Consider the following 14,206-nt stretch of genomic DNA (forward strand, 5'->3'; position numbering starts at 1 on the left):
ATGATGCGTAAAAGTTGAAGTGATATAAATTAAATATGCTAAACTTACTGTGGAAAGTCATTTTGAAGAAATGTGTATGTCTTCAGATATATCTCTCCAAATGATAGGCAGAAAAGTAATTACCCAGTTATACACGAGCCCGTTAGTGCCTTTATCTCCAAAAATATTATGCCTTTCCTTTGTTTTTTTTAAAAATAAAAAATAAAAAATTATATGAGATATATATATAATATTGTGTTACTAAATTTCATTTTTCAAAAGTTTAAAGGGTCAAAATAGAACTACAAGGGTGGGATATTCAAATAAGTCCTAAACACTCTGAATGTAAGGCATGTAAGTCCGGATGTGGCTTGTAAGTACAACATTCAACCTTAAAGCTTAAAATTTTTGGTTACATGTAAAAATCTTTTTATCAAGCACTAAGGGGTTGTAGTCAAATTGGGGTGATCTTGGGAAAACCAATACGCTTTGAGAAGAGATAAGAGTCATCACAGGTCCATGAGTGATGTCCATATAAGATTTATGCCAAATTGAACATAACTCGTATCACTCATTCATTGAAAATCATGCTAAGTTTATTATATCTGCTATCAACCTGTCCATTTATGTCATAATAATGTTGAACATGAATCATTGTGAAATCATCTTAATCAATATGATTCCATGTTCGGATCATTTCTTAAGAGGTTGCGTGTTTATCAAAACTGAAATCTAATCCCAAAAAATTTGTTAAACTACAAGAAGATCGAGTGATTAAATTTTTCCTGTAACATTATTTATTTTTAGTTTTATTTTTATTTTACTTTTACCTCTTAACTACTCTTTTTGAGACAGATGCTATAAGGGATCGGCTTTAAAACCATGGATCAAGCCCATGCTGGGTATAGAAGTTGTTTTCAGCCCATGTGGCCCATTATAGGTTGATTTGGATTTGATGAACTGGTCTTAGTTCATAAGTTGTTTTCGGCTGATCAGGGTTTTCGGCCCAAATTTAAAGTTTGGAAATATAAAAGATTCTTATTTGCATTATTGGTCTTATTATTCTGAATCTAAAATCTGCAAATACTCTCTAAGCCGAAAACCCTAAAACTTAAGAGTCATCAAGTCTTTCAGTTTTTCTTTCTTCAAGATTTTAGGTGATCAACGTTAATAATTAGGTAAATGAAAGCTTGAAAATGGGGTTTTTCGGTTCACTTTGGATGTTATTTGGATGGAACTGACAGATGATTGTTAATCATGTTATGAGTATTGTTTAGGATAGAGATTATAATGCTAGTGACTTGTATGCTTAACATGTTGTGAGTGATTAAAGTCGCATGTTTTGATATCAATGGTGGTTTTTGGTGTTTTGGGGAAGATAATTCATAATTCAAGAAGAAACCCAAGAGTTTCCCTGGCCGAGATCTCCATAGATCTAGGGATCCAGGGTTCTCGGGACGTTTGCCTGAAAACCTGTGGTCAAACAGAGAAATCTTGAGTCTATCCGAAATATCAAGGGTTCTCGGTTCACCAGTTGACCGAGAACCAACACTGAGTGACCGAGAACTCTTGTTCTCGGTGAATTTGGACTTTGTTGGACAGAGAACTCAGCTCAAGGACCGAAAACCAAGCCTTTTGACAGAAAACATAATTTATGGACCGAAAACTTATTATTTTATACTAAAATTAACATTAATTTACAATGATTGACCAATATTATCTAAATTTACATTCTTGGTCCCTGTTTTTTTATAAATTTGTCCTTTGTTCTTATAATACCGAGTGATTGTTCAGTTAAGTGAATGCTTTATTAACTTGACTCGTTTGTTGCAGTCATGGCTGATCAAGCACCATTGAAGTTTGTAGATACTCACAATATTGTCGGATGCTTATATGATCCACCTCTTGTACACAAAGAATTCAATTCCATGATAGTTAGGCTCAACACGAGCAGGATTTCTCACTCTATACGAGAAACTCCTGTTATTTGCAAAAAGATGGTGACGAAATTCAGGAACAACGCCTCCATTAATCAACGGGGTGCTGGGGGAATCGTAACAGTTAAATCAAAGATTCAAAAGAAGCATGTTGTCATTTCAGAGGCCATTATTCGTGAAGTTCTACTGTTGTTGGTGCATAATGCCAGTAGTTCAATATCACGTGTTTGTTTGTGTTTGTAATCGTTAAACTGTTTGTTTTGTGTTGAATATTGTTTCTTATATGTTCTTCGTGCTTTAGGCGAACTTGAAGGCCAGCGAAGTTATGACAACTTCGCCAAGTATTTTAGGCGAAGTTGTCGAGCTTTATAAACTCTTAACTTCAGTCGTTTTGGTAGTGTTGTGGAACGATTTGTTTTTGTGATTCTTTGATTATACATACTTTAAGCTCAGAGTCATACAACCAGGAGACAATATCACCATGTACCTTGGAAACAGTCTTGAAGGAGGTCACTTGATTTGCTTTGACCCATGCAGCAGCAGTGTCTTTCCGTTCTCGATCAACATATCAATACGCACTAATAATTTTACCCACTTTCTGATGTTTAAACCATCGTGCAATATCATCATCCGTTACGACTTCAAGTGAGTGAACTGTCCGCTTACAGTTCAAGATCTTTTCCAACTCATCCTCAGTTTCTTTAAACGTTTGTTCATTGAATACTGGAGCACCTTGATCAACATTAGTGTGTTGAAACAAGTCAGGGTACTCCTCAGCAGTGACGTCTTCCATCTCAATATCCTCGTCTTCATAAATAAAATCCGTATTCATCTGAATAGACGGATCATCTTCTAATCCTTCTTTATTCATCACCTCAACATCTGGCTCAGTTTCTAACACGGTTAATTGTTCGTCATTAAGTTCAAGCAGTATGGAAATCTGCTCCCGTGTCAGAGACCTCTCCACAAACTCACCAGCCTCTATCTCATCCCTGTTCACCACACTTTTAACCACCCCCGATCCATCAATAAATATCATAGTATCGGCCGCAATCATCTCAATTGGCTTGGCGGCAGTTGGATCTTGATACATAATTATCTGTTTACCCGAATCTTCACCACCACTGGTACCAGCACCGGAAGATGAGCCATGCGATTGTTTAGGCTCACCTCCTGCACCAGACTCGTCAGGATCTTGATCGTCATTCTTGAGTTTCTTAAGGGCATCTTCTTTACAAGTTAACTGTAAAATAAACTCTTCTTGTTCCTTTAATTTCACCCCCCTGAGACTCAACAATCGTACTTAACGACTTAGTCTCTTTCTGACAAAATGAGATATAACTCATCAACCGTCTTTGATTCTCCATGAGACGTTCTTGATTTTGACGATCAGCTGCCATTTGATTTTCATAAAGATGTATAAGATTCAGCAGTATCTCAGTTTGACGGTTTGAATGCAGGTTGTATATTGAGGGATGAACAGATTGAATCGGTCCCTCAGGTCTAGTGATTCGTATAAATGAGACATCACTAGGAGGTGGTGAAGTAGGAGGACGAGAAGGAGGAGGCCTCATCGAGGGTGTTGAGGGGACGGTAGATAAGGTAGCAGGAGGCCTTGGTATCTCGGATAACGCCATTTGAGGGATTAAACCAAGCCTTTCATGGGAGTGCTAGTAGTAGGCGGCACTGCCGAGAGTTGAGGTGTTGATTGACGTGGTGGTGGAATACCAATAACTACCCCAACCCCCTTTGAAACAAGTCTCTTCTTCGATGGCTCACCAGTTGCCACCGCTTTCGCTTTCCGTTTCCTTTCTTGTTGAGCTGCAATGGTGGCAGCTAAAGCAACATTGACTGCCTCTTGTTACTCTTGAAACGCATCATTACCAGCTCCACCATCACCATCATTACCATCATCGTTCCCACCTTCTCCCCCTTCACCCTCGGAATCCGAGTCATCGTGGATCCATCGATCGTTAGGAGGACATACATAATTCGGATTGATTATATAACCAATCATCCGTTTATCTCTTGGCTTCTCCTTTCTATAAGTTAACATTCGATGCACAGTTTCAGCTGTCATGTGTTCCATAAGAAGTACATCGTTCACCAACGTCTGATTAATAACCAAATTCGGAATCAAAGCTTGAATAATCAGTTGTAGAAAGCGAGGATACATTAAGAACTTCTTGGACTGAAGTGTTTGCTGAACTTATTCTGTTAAATGGTCCAAGACTAGTTCCGAGAAGTTAAATGGCGTGTTCAAGATCAACGCTACAAAAGTTGACTGTAGGGTAAGTCTACATTCGTCAAACCCACCACGACGGCCACCCATACAATAAAGTAGAACATGTAGAAGATACTTGTATGGTGGACATAACACGTTCTTGTTCAACATAGATTTATGAATGTCGCCACCATAACGTAAGTGTGTGAATAAACCTTTAACCAGCGTCCTGTCGAATTCACTCGGGTTGTTATCATTATCACCAAATTGAAGTACGCGACGAATAACCTCAACATCAATCGTAATCGGGGTTTGATTGATTGTAGCTCGAATGGATATATCGTCCTCAACATATTCAGCTGTGTTCTAAAATTGCCTGATAATACTCAGATACACTTTAGGTCTAGCAGTTATAGCATAGTGTATCGCTGAGCGTCGTAAGAAGGCTAACATATCCCCAAACACATCCACATTTGCCACATCTTGATTCACGTAAGCACATATATTATGTTTCTTGTCAAATGTAGTAAAATAACATCGTCTTGTTGTTCTTGTTGTGATGGTTGATCTTGTGGAGGTTGTTCTGGTGGTGGTTGCCCGTGATCATCCATTTATACTGAATAAATATAAACGAATATGAGAAATGTGAAGACGTAATATGTATTAAACATCAATATATGTCTAGTTATTAACAGATGGTGTATTCATTGTTTTTAATTTATTTACGCATTTAGACGATTTATAAAACCTTTAATTAATTTAAAAAATAAATTTTAAATTTAATTAAATTTTTTAAAATTGAATGTCATTCGTTAAATATCTCACTGATTCGTTACTATACATTAACGAATCGTGCGATTTGCTATCAGCTAAATAAGCTAACGAAGCAGTCTTAGCGAATTAGTTTTCAAAATGACGAACAAAGGAACTAGTTCGTTATGGTTGTAACGAATCCACATCTGATTCGTGAACTCCATTCTTCGCTGAGCTAGTTCGTACATGTCCTTAACGAATTGAACACGATACAGTTCCAATTCGCTAAGGAGAACGAATGGTCAATTTATTAGACTTAATCTTTGACCTTCAATGTCAAATTCAAAATTAAGATGAACACCGATAGTCAACAACGTGAATCAAGCTTCAATTAGTCCATAACTATCGTAGGATAATCAAAACATTAAGCGTATTGAACTCAGAAACACATTATTAAGCTCATGGTAATGAGATTGAGACTCAAAACCCGGATATCTTAAGGCTAACCGAAGCAAATAGAAACACAGAGACCATGAATACATAATCGACCTGGCAAACTATAATCAAACGTCGATTAAAGTCCACCAAGGGTATCGGAAATGCATTCCGATTTCATTGAAACATAAATAATCAAGTTCATCAACACAAATCATAAATAAAATGGGTTTATAAACTCGGAAAACCCTTAAACCACAAAAGTCCATAATTTATCTATAAATACACATTCATTTTTGACGAAAATCACATCGCCAAGATCATCTATACGTTAGACACACAGAGAAATCTTTGAAATGTTGAAAAGTGAAAGTCGAAATTTCAGAAAAAAAAGTTTGAATAAGGTGTCTTTAGTGTGAAGGAAAAAGATGAACAGTGAATGATTGTTCGTCTTTTCTGTCTTATATAGCGAAGCACGCTACCCGAGGTACAAGTTGTACGAATCAAGTGATTCGTTTGAATTAGAGATAACGAACTAGATAATTCGCTATTCTAATTCGTTACATTATTGTAGCGAATGAGACATAATTCGTTTCTTGATTCGTTAAATATCTATAACGAAGAAGGGATGATTCGTTACAGAGTGCGGAAGCGAATTAGGTGAGCGAACTAGAAACCAGTTCGCTAAAGAATCACATAGTTCGTTATCCATAAATAACGAAGTAGCTTTTAACGAATGAAAATCTTTATTTAAATTTAAATTAAATAATTAAATGAATTAAATAATGAATTAAATAAAATTTTAACTTAAAAGAATTACCGAGAACCGTTTTATCCCGATATCTAAGTACCTTAAAAACGTTTCATTTTTACGAAACATAATTTAAAACCATTAAATAATATATAAAGTACGAAAAATAAAATATTTTTGGTATTTTGTAAAAATTAAAGAATGTATTTACAAAAGAATATCCGAATTAGAAAATAGACAATCTTTTTTTATTTTTCAATGATTTATCAAAAAACAGTACATATTTTTGTGTTTTTGTTGAGTTTGAGCAGAGAATCATATTGACCAAAATGCCCTTCCATCACAGTTTTATATTTCAGCGGTATTATGACTGGCATTAATTCGGTCATTGATATTGTTGTCCACTTAACTCTTATAACAAACCTTCGAGCATTTTTGTGATATGATTTATGGTTCAATTAGTGCACAGAATATTAGAAACTATCATCCCCTAATCTCGGTTCAAGCTTAATTTGATTTTTGCCAAATCACCCCAACTTGACTTAAACCATTATAATGTTGATCAAAATTTGAAACCTTTTGAATATTTGAGCAATGCATCAGGTTTCCTTTACTGTGAGTGGGTATGCACGAGTCCATCTATCGGCTTACATACATTGTATCCCCTAGGGTCCGTTTTTTATTGGTATTGAGACGCACGCAAGGGATGAACAATTGTATGACTAACAACGGATTTTGATCAAGTCAGTAATTTAGATTGTACAAAGTACAGTGGTGATCAAGTTTAATAACTTTGGGTTTGCTCTAGAAAGCGAGTGAAACATTCATGCTTATGAATACCCAGATGATTAAGCCGCATAAAGACTCACAGTGTCCATAATCCTAACGCTTGTTATTTGCTTTATTATATTTTTGGGTGATCAACAAATATAAGGCTTGAGTATGACCGGTTATTACATTTCTGCCATCCTCACCGAAATTTTTGCTAGAGACTAACACCTCTTTCAATTTGGCTTTTCTTTAAGTTTATATCACTTATTTTACTCTAACAGCTTGTTTAAGACCTATCAAAGCACCAAGGATTAAGCACACAGCCTTTTAAGCTTATTTCTTTCTGGATTTGGGGTTAAATAACCAATGTACTATCATATTCTCTTTTTGCTTTAAAAACTCAAAATTTTGAGGAGCACAAAACAAATTGATTTAAAAATTGCCCCAGTTAATTTAAGTTCATAAATTAATGACCAAAACATGCAAGCATGCTTCACAAACTTATATAACTGACTAAATTCTCAGCTAAAATTAAATAGAAAGCTTAATGAACGCCCCAAGTAATATCCATTTGTCAGATAAATGGCTAACCCGAAGATTTTCAAGAAATTATCAGGACCAAACACATACAAGTATATGTTCTTCGAAATAGAAGCAGATGACATAATTTTCAGCGAACATAAGCAAAAATCTTTTTGGTTTTTCTCTTTACAAACATAAAAACACAATCTTTTTGTCTTTTCAGATTTTTCTTTACCAAACGAGAAATTCACATTCTTTTTGACTTTTTCTAAATTTTCTATACAAACAGAAATCACAGTTTTTTTGAAATTTTCTAATTTTAAAATGTTTTTGGTTTTTCAGATATTAAAATAAAAAAAGAAAGAACAATGTTTTTGATTTTCCTATGTTTTCAAATGTTTTTTAAATTTTATCTATACAAACAAAAGGCACAATATTTTTGATTTTTCAAAAGTTTTCTAATGTTTTTGGGTTTTATCTATACAAACAAAAAGCATAATATTTTTTTATTTTCTAGAATTCACCCCATAAAACCTAAAAAAAATGAAATTAAACTAAAGCTAGTAAAGATAATTATCCTAATTTTAGGATCTCAGCAAGGGTCTTCAATCCATTTAAACCAAGCAAATAGTTAAAACGTGTTTTATCAAACGCTTTGGTAAATAGATCGGCTTTTTGAAAATCAGTGTGCACTTTCTCAAGATCAATTAATTTCTTTTCATAACAATCTCGTATAAAATGATATCGAATTTCGATATGTTTCGTTTTAGAATGTTGTACGGGATTCTTGGTGATACTAATAGTAGCAGAATTATCAATCAAGATGGGAGTAGTAAGAAACTTCAAACCGTAGTCGCGAAGATGTTGTTGTATCCACAAAACCTGGGAACAGCAACTCGAGGCTGCAACATACTCAGCTTCGGCGGTTGAAGTGGAGACCGTTGTCTGCTTCTTACACTGCCAGGAAACAAGCCGGCTTCCTAATAATTGACATCCCGCTGTAGTAGACTTGAAATTGATCTTGCATCCTCCATAATCTGAGTCTGAGTAAGCGGTAAGATCAAAAGTATCATCTTTGGGGTACCATAACCCGATGTCAGGATTTCCCCGTAGATATTGCAGAATACGCTTGACCGCTGCCAGGTGAGTCACTCGGGGACTAGCTTGGTACCTAGCACATAAACAAACAACAAACATTATGTCGGGACGAGAAGCAGTTAAATACATTAAAGAACCAATCATAGCACGATAGAGGGTCAGATCAACGGTATCCTCCAATTCATCCGGTGAGAAATTGTGACCCACGGGAAGAGGAGTAGAAGGGATTTTTCCGGCAGTAATCTTGAATCGCTCAAGACATCGTTCACATATTTTGTCTGATGAATGAAGATTCCCTTCGCAGACTGATGAACCTGCAACCCTAAAAAGAAATTCATCTCTCCCATCGAAGTCATCTCGAACTTGGTCTGCATAGATTTCTCAAACTTCTTACACAATGAGTCGTTTGTAGATCCAAAGATTATGTCATCAACATAAATCTGAACGAGCAAAAGATAATCACCAATATTCTTATAAAATAGAGTGCAGTCAACTGTTCCACGTTTGAAACCATTATCCTTCATGTTGGTGCATTTTTTGACCGTCGCTATGCAATTCTGACCAGCGTGATAAAATAGAGTGCAGTCAACAGTTCCACGTTTGAAACCATTATCCTTCATGTTGGTGCATTTTGTGACCGTCGCTATGCAATTCTGACCAGCGGAGACGCCATAGGCGAAGTTAAAACAACTTCGCCTTAGGCGAAGTTAGAACAACTTCGCCATAGGCGAAGTTAGAACAACTTCGCCTACTGGCCCAAGCCCAAGCCCGCGAAGTTGGTTATCTATATATATGTGTGTCTTGTTTAGGGTTTAGTATCCACAAAGTCAGAGTGTTTTGTGTTTCAGTTCAATTGTTTAGAGAGAAACCGAGAGGTAGATTCGTGCGGGACAGCCCGAGGTAGAGCTCACCTCGGGTCGGCCGTGTTTTGTTTATGTTCGGTATGTAACGTGTTATGGTTATTATATAAAAGATCTGCAGATTCGTTTATTCCATTCGTGTGTTTGTTCGCGTGTTTGTTTATGTGTAATCGTGTTTTTCGTCTTCTACACCATTAAACGAGTCAAGGAGGATTCCACAATCCTAGACCTCGTGCGGATCTCGTATCGATCAGCGACGCCCCGGGGGGACTTACAAGTGGTATCAGAGCCTTAGGCTCTTATGCTATGGTTCGAGATTTGCGTTTTGGTGTTTCTGGCACGTTTATGATGTGTTTTTGGCCGAACAGCCGCCGTAGGCGAAGTTATTGCGTTCAGGCGAAGTTGTCACTAAAATTTTAGGGTTTTGGCGAAGTTAGTAGCCAGGCGAAGTTAAAGCCAGGCGAAGTTAATGAGGGGCGAAGTTGACTTTTAGGCGAAGTTGACTTTTAGGCGAAGTTATAGCCAGGCGAAGTTAATGAGGGGCGAAGTTGACTTTTAGGCGAAGTTGACTTTTGGCGAAGTTAAAAAAAAAAAAAAATTGTTTGGAGTTTTCGTCTGTATGGCCAGGTGTACACGATTATTGTGAGACCGAAAGTGTTGTTCCGACAACGAGTGAAACTTGGTATCTCTTGGTCTTACGTGAGAACAAATACGGGTCAACTCTGGATATGGAGTTGAAGCTGTGAATGGGATATTGATTGACACTGGATATTGACACATATTTGGGTGTTTGTGGGCAAAGAAATTGTTGTTGTTCGAGGTTGACCAATTGAAGAAAGTCAAATCGAACTGAAGGTTTTCGTCATTACTGGATTGCGGTCAGAGCATATTATTTATGTTATTTTCAAGGCGTTCGAGAATTGGACCCTGTTACGATTTTGGAACAAGTTGGATTTAATCGGGAATTAATTTGTTTATGTTGTTGATCGTTATCCATGGTGATTGAAGATGCTTCGGATTAATTAATGGTCATGTGTGTTAGATTCTGTCAAGGTGGTTTTGTGATGAAATTGATCACTTGATGTTGAGTAGTTGAAGATTGAACCTTATCTTACTATGCAATTCCGACGTGTTGGTGAAGTTGTGGAGGGAGCCCAACTTCACGTGTTGGTGAAGTTAGAAGAACTTCACGTGATTGGTTGAGATGATCAATTAGGAACGGGGATGCATGCATGTCAAAGACCTCGATCGGTATAGTCGGAGGAGCTTACACTGAATGGGAGATCTGATATGGAAGACGCCGGGTGATTGGTAGATTTGTGGAGCTACAAGACAGTTTCAGACACGGCTGGTTGAAGACAGGATGGATGTTGCATGTATATGTGAAGTTCAAGTTTGAAGATCACAGTGCAATCGAGTCCTACAAGAAGAAGCAAACAGAAGATCATCAGTTAAGAGGGATTCTGTTGGTGCATGTTTTGTAACAGATGATCTTTTGTGTTTGTTAGAATTGAGAGCAACGGTCAAAGGGGAGTCTGTTGGTTCATTTTGTGACCGTCGCTATGCAATTCTAACCAGCGGAGAGGCCATAGGCGACGTTAGAACAACTTCGCCTTAGGCAAAGTTAGAACAACTTCGTCATAGGCGAAGTTAGAATTACTTCACCTACTGGCCCAAGCCCAAGCCCGCGAAGTTGGTTATCTATATATATATGTGTCTTGTTTAGGATTTAGTATCCACAAAGTCAGAGTGTTTTGTGTTTCAGTTCAATTGTTTAGAGAGAAACCGAGAGGTAGATTCGTGTGGGACGGCCCGAGGTAGAGCTCACCTCGGGTCGGCCATGTTTTGTTTATGTTCGGTATGTAATGTGTTATGGTTATTATATAAAGGATCTGCAGATTCGTTTATTCCATTCGTGTGTTTGTTCGTGTGTTTGTTTATGTGTAATCGTGTTCTTCGTCTTCTACACCATTAAACGAGTCTAGGAGGATTCCGCACTCCTAGATCTCGTGCGGATCTCGTATCGATCAGCGACGCCCCGGGGGGACTTACAAGTGGTATCAGAGCCTTAGGCTCTTATGCTATGGTTCGATATCTGCGTTTTGGTGTTTCTGGCACGTTTATGATATGTTTTTGGCCGAACAGCCGACGTAGGCGAAGTTATTGGGTTCAGGCGAAATTGTCGCTAAAATTTTTGGGTTTTGGCGAAGTTAGTAGCCAGGCGAAGTTAAAGCCAGGCGAAGTTAATGAGGGGCGAAGTTGACTTTTAGGCGAAGTTGACTTTTGGGCGAAGTTATAGCCAGGAGAAGTTAATGAGGGGCGAAGTTGACTTTTAGGCGAAGTTGACTTTTGGCGAAGTTAAAAAAAAATTGTTTGGAGTTTTCGTCTGTATGGCCAGGTGTACACGATTATTGTGAGACCGAAAGTGTTGTTCCGGCAACGAGTGAAACTTGGTATCTCTTGGTCTTACGTGAGAACAAATACGGGTCAACTCTGGATATGGAGTTGAAGCTGTGAATGGGATATTGATTGATACTGGATATTGACACATATTTGGGTGTTTGTGGGCAAAGAAATTGTTGTTGTTCGAGGTTGACCAACTGAAGAAAGTCAAATCGAACTGAAGGTTTCGTCATTACTGGATTGCGGTCAGAGCATATTATTTATGTTATTTTCAAGGCGTTCGAGAATTGGACCCTGTTACGATTTTGGAACAAGTTGGATTTAATCGGGAATTAATTTGTTTATGTTCTTGATCGTTATCCATGGTGATGGAAGATGCTTCGGATTAATTAAAGGTCATGTGTGTTAGATTCTGTCAAGGTGGTTTTGTGATGAAATTGATCACTTGATGTTGACTAGTTGAAGATTGAACCTTATCTTACTATGCAATTCCGACGTGTTGGTGAAGTTGTGGAGGGAGCCCAACTTCACGTGTTGGTGAAGTTAGAAGAACTTTACGTGATTGGTTGAGATGATCAATTAGGAACGGGGATGCATGCATGTCAAAGACCTCGATCGGTATAGTTGGAGGAGCTTACACTGAATGGGAGATCTGATATGGAAGACGCCGGGTGATTGGTAGATTTGTGGAGCTACAAGACAGTTTCAGACACGGCTGGTTGAAGACAGGATGGATGTTGCATGTATATGTGAAGTTCAAGTTTGAAGATCACAGTGCAATCGAGTCCTACAAGAAGAAGCAAACAGAAGATCATCAGTTAAGAGGGATTCTGTTGGTGCATGTTTTGTAACAGATGATCTTTTGTGTTTGTTAGAATTGAGAGCAACGGTCAAAGGGGAGTCTGTTGGTGCATTTTGTGACCGTCGCTATGCAATTCTAACCAGCGGAGACGCCAAAGGCGACGTTAGAACAACTTCGCCTTAGGCGAAGTTAGAACAACTTCGCCATAGGCGAAGTTAGAATTAATTCGCCTACTGGCCCAAGCCCAAGCCCGCGAAGTTGGTTATCTATATATATGTGTGTCTTGTTTAGGATTTAGTATCCACAAAGTCAGGGTGTTTTGTGTTTCAGTTCAATTGTTTAGAGAGAAACCGAGAGGTAGATTCGTGTGGGACGGCCCGAGGTAGAGCTCACCTCGGGTCGGCCATGTTTTGTTTATGTTCGGTATGTAATGTGTTATGGTTATTATATAAAGGATCTGTAGATTCGTTTATTCCATTCGTGTGTTTGTTCGTGTGTTTGTTTATGTGTAATCGTGTTCTTCGTCTTCTACACCATTAAACGAGTCTAGGAGGATTCCGCACTCCTAGATCTCGTGCGGATCTCGTATCGATCAGCGACGCCCCGGGGGGACTTACAAGTGGTATCAGAGCCTTAGGCTCTTATGCTATGGTTCGAGATCTGCGTTTTGGTGTTTCTGGCACGTTTATGATATGTTTTTGGCCGAACAGCCGCCGTAGGGGAAGTTATTGGGTTCAGGCGAAGTTGTCGCTAAAATTTTAGGGTTTTGGCGATGTTAGTAGCCAGGCGAAGTTAATGAGGGGCGAAGTTGACTTTTAGGCGAAGTTGACTTTTGGGCGAAGTTATAGCCAGGAGAAGTTAATGAGGGGCGAAGTTGACTTTTAGGCGAAGTTGACATTTGGCGAAGTTAAAAAAAAAAAATTGTTGGAGTTTTCGTCTGTATGGCCAGGTGTACACGATTATTGTGAGACCGAAAGTGTTGTTCCGGCAACGAGTGAAACTTGGTATCTCTTGGTCTTACGTGAGAACAAATACGGGTCAACTCTGGATATGGAGTTGAAGCTGTGAATGGGATATTGATTGATATTGGATATTGACACATATTTGGGTGTTTGTGGGCAAAGAAATTGTTGTTGTTCGAGGTTGACCAACTGAAGAAAGTCAAATCGAACTAAAGGTTTTCGTCATTACTGGATTGCGGTTAGAGCATATTATTTATGTTATTTTCAAGGCGTTCGAGAATTGGACCCTGTTACAATTTTGGAACAAGTTGGATTTAATCGGGAATTAATTTGTTTATGTTCTTGATCGTTATCCATGGTGATTGAAGATGCTTCGGATTAATTAATGGTCATGTGTGTTAGATTCTGTCAAGGTGGTTTTGTGATGAAATTGATCACTTGATGTTGAGTAGTTGAAGATTGAACGTTATCTTACTATTCAATTCCGACGTGTTGGTGAAGTTGTGGAGGGAGCCCAACTTCACGTGTTGGTGAAGTTAGAAGAACTTCACGTGTTGGTGAAGTTAGAAGAACTTCACGTGATTGGTTGAGATGATCAATTAGGCACGGGGATGCATGCATGTCAAAGACCTCGATCGATATAGTCGGAGGAGCTTACACTGAAGGGGAGATCTGATATGGAAGACGCCGGGTGATTGGTAGATTTGTG

This window comes from Bidens hawaiensis, unplaced genomic scaffold (assembly GCF_021521415.1).
Source record: "Bidens hawaiensis isolate Kalapana, Puna unplaced genomic scaffold, B.hawaiensis_p1.1 tig00007310_1, whole genome shotgun sequence".
NCBI classification, from domain to species: Eukaryota; Viridiplantae; Streptophyta; class Magnoliopsida; order Asterales; family Asteraceae; genus Bidens; species Bidens hawaiensis.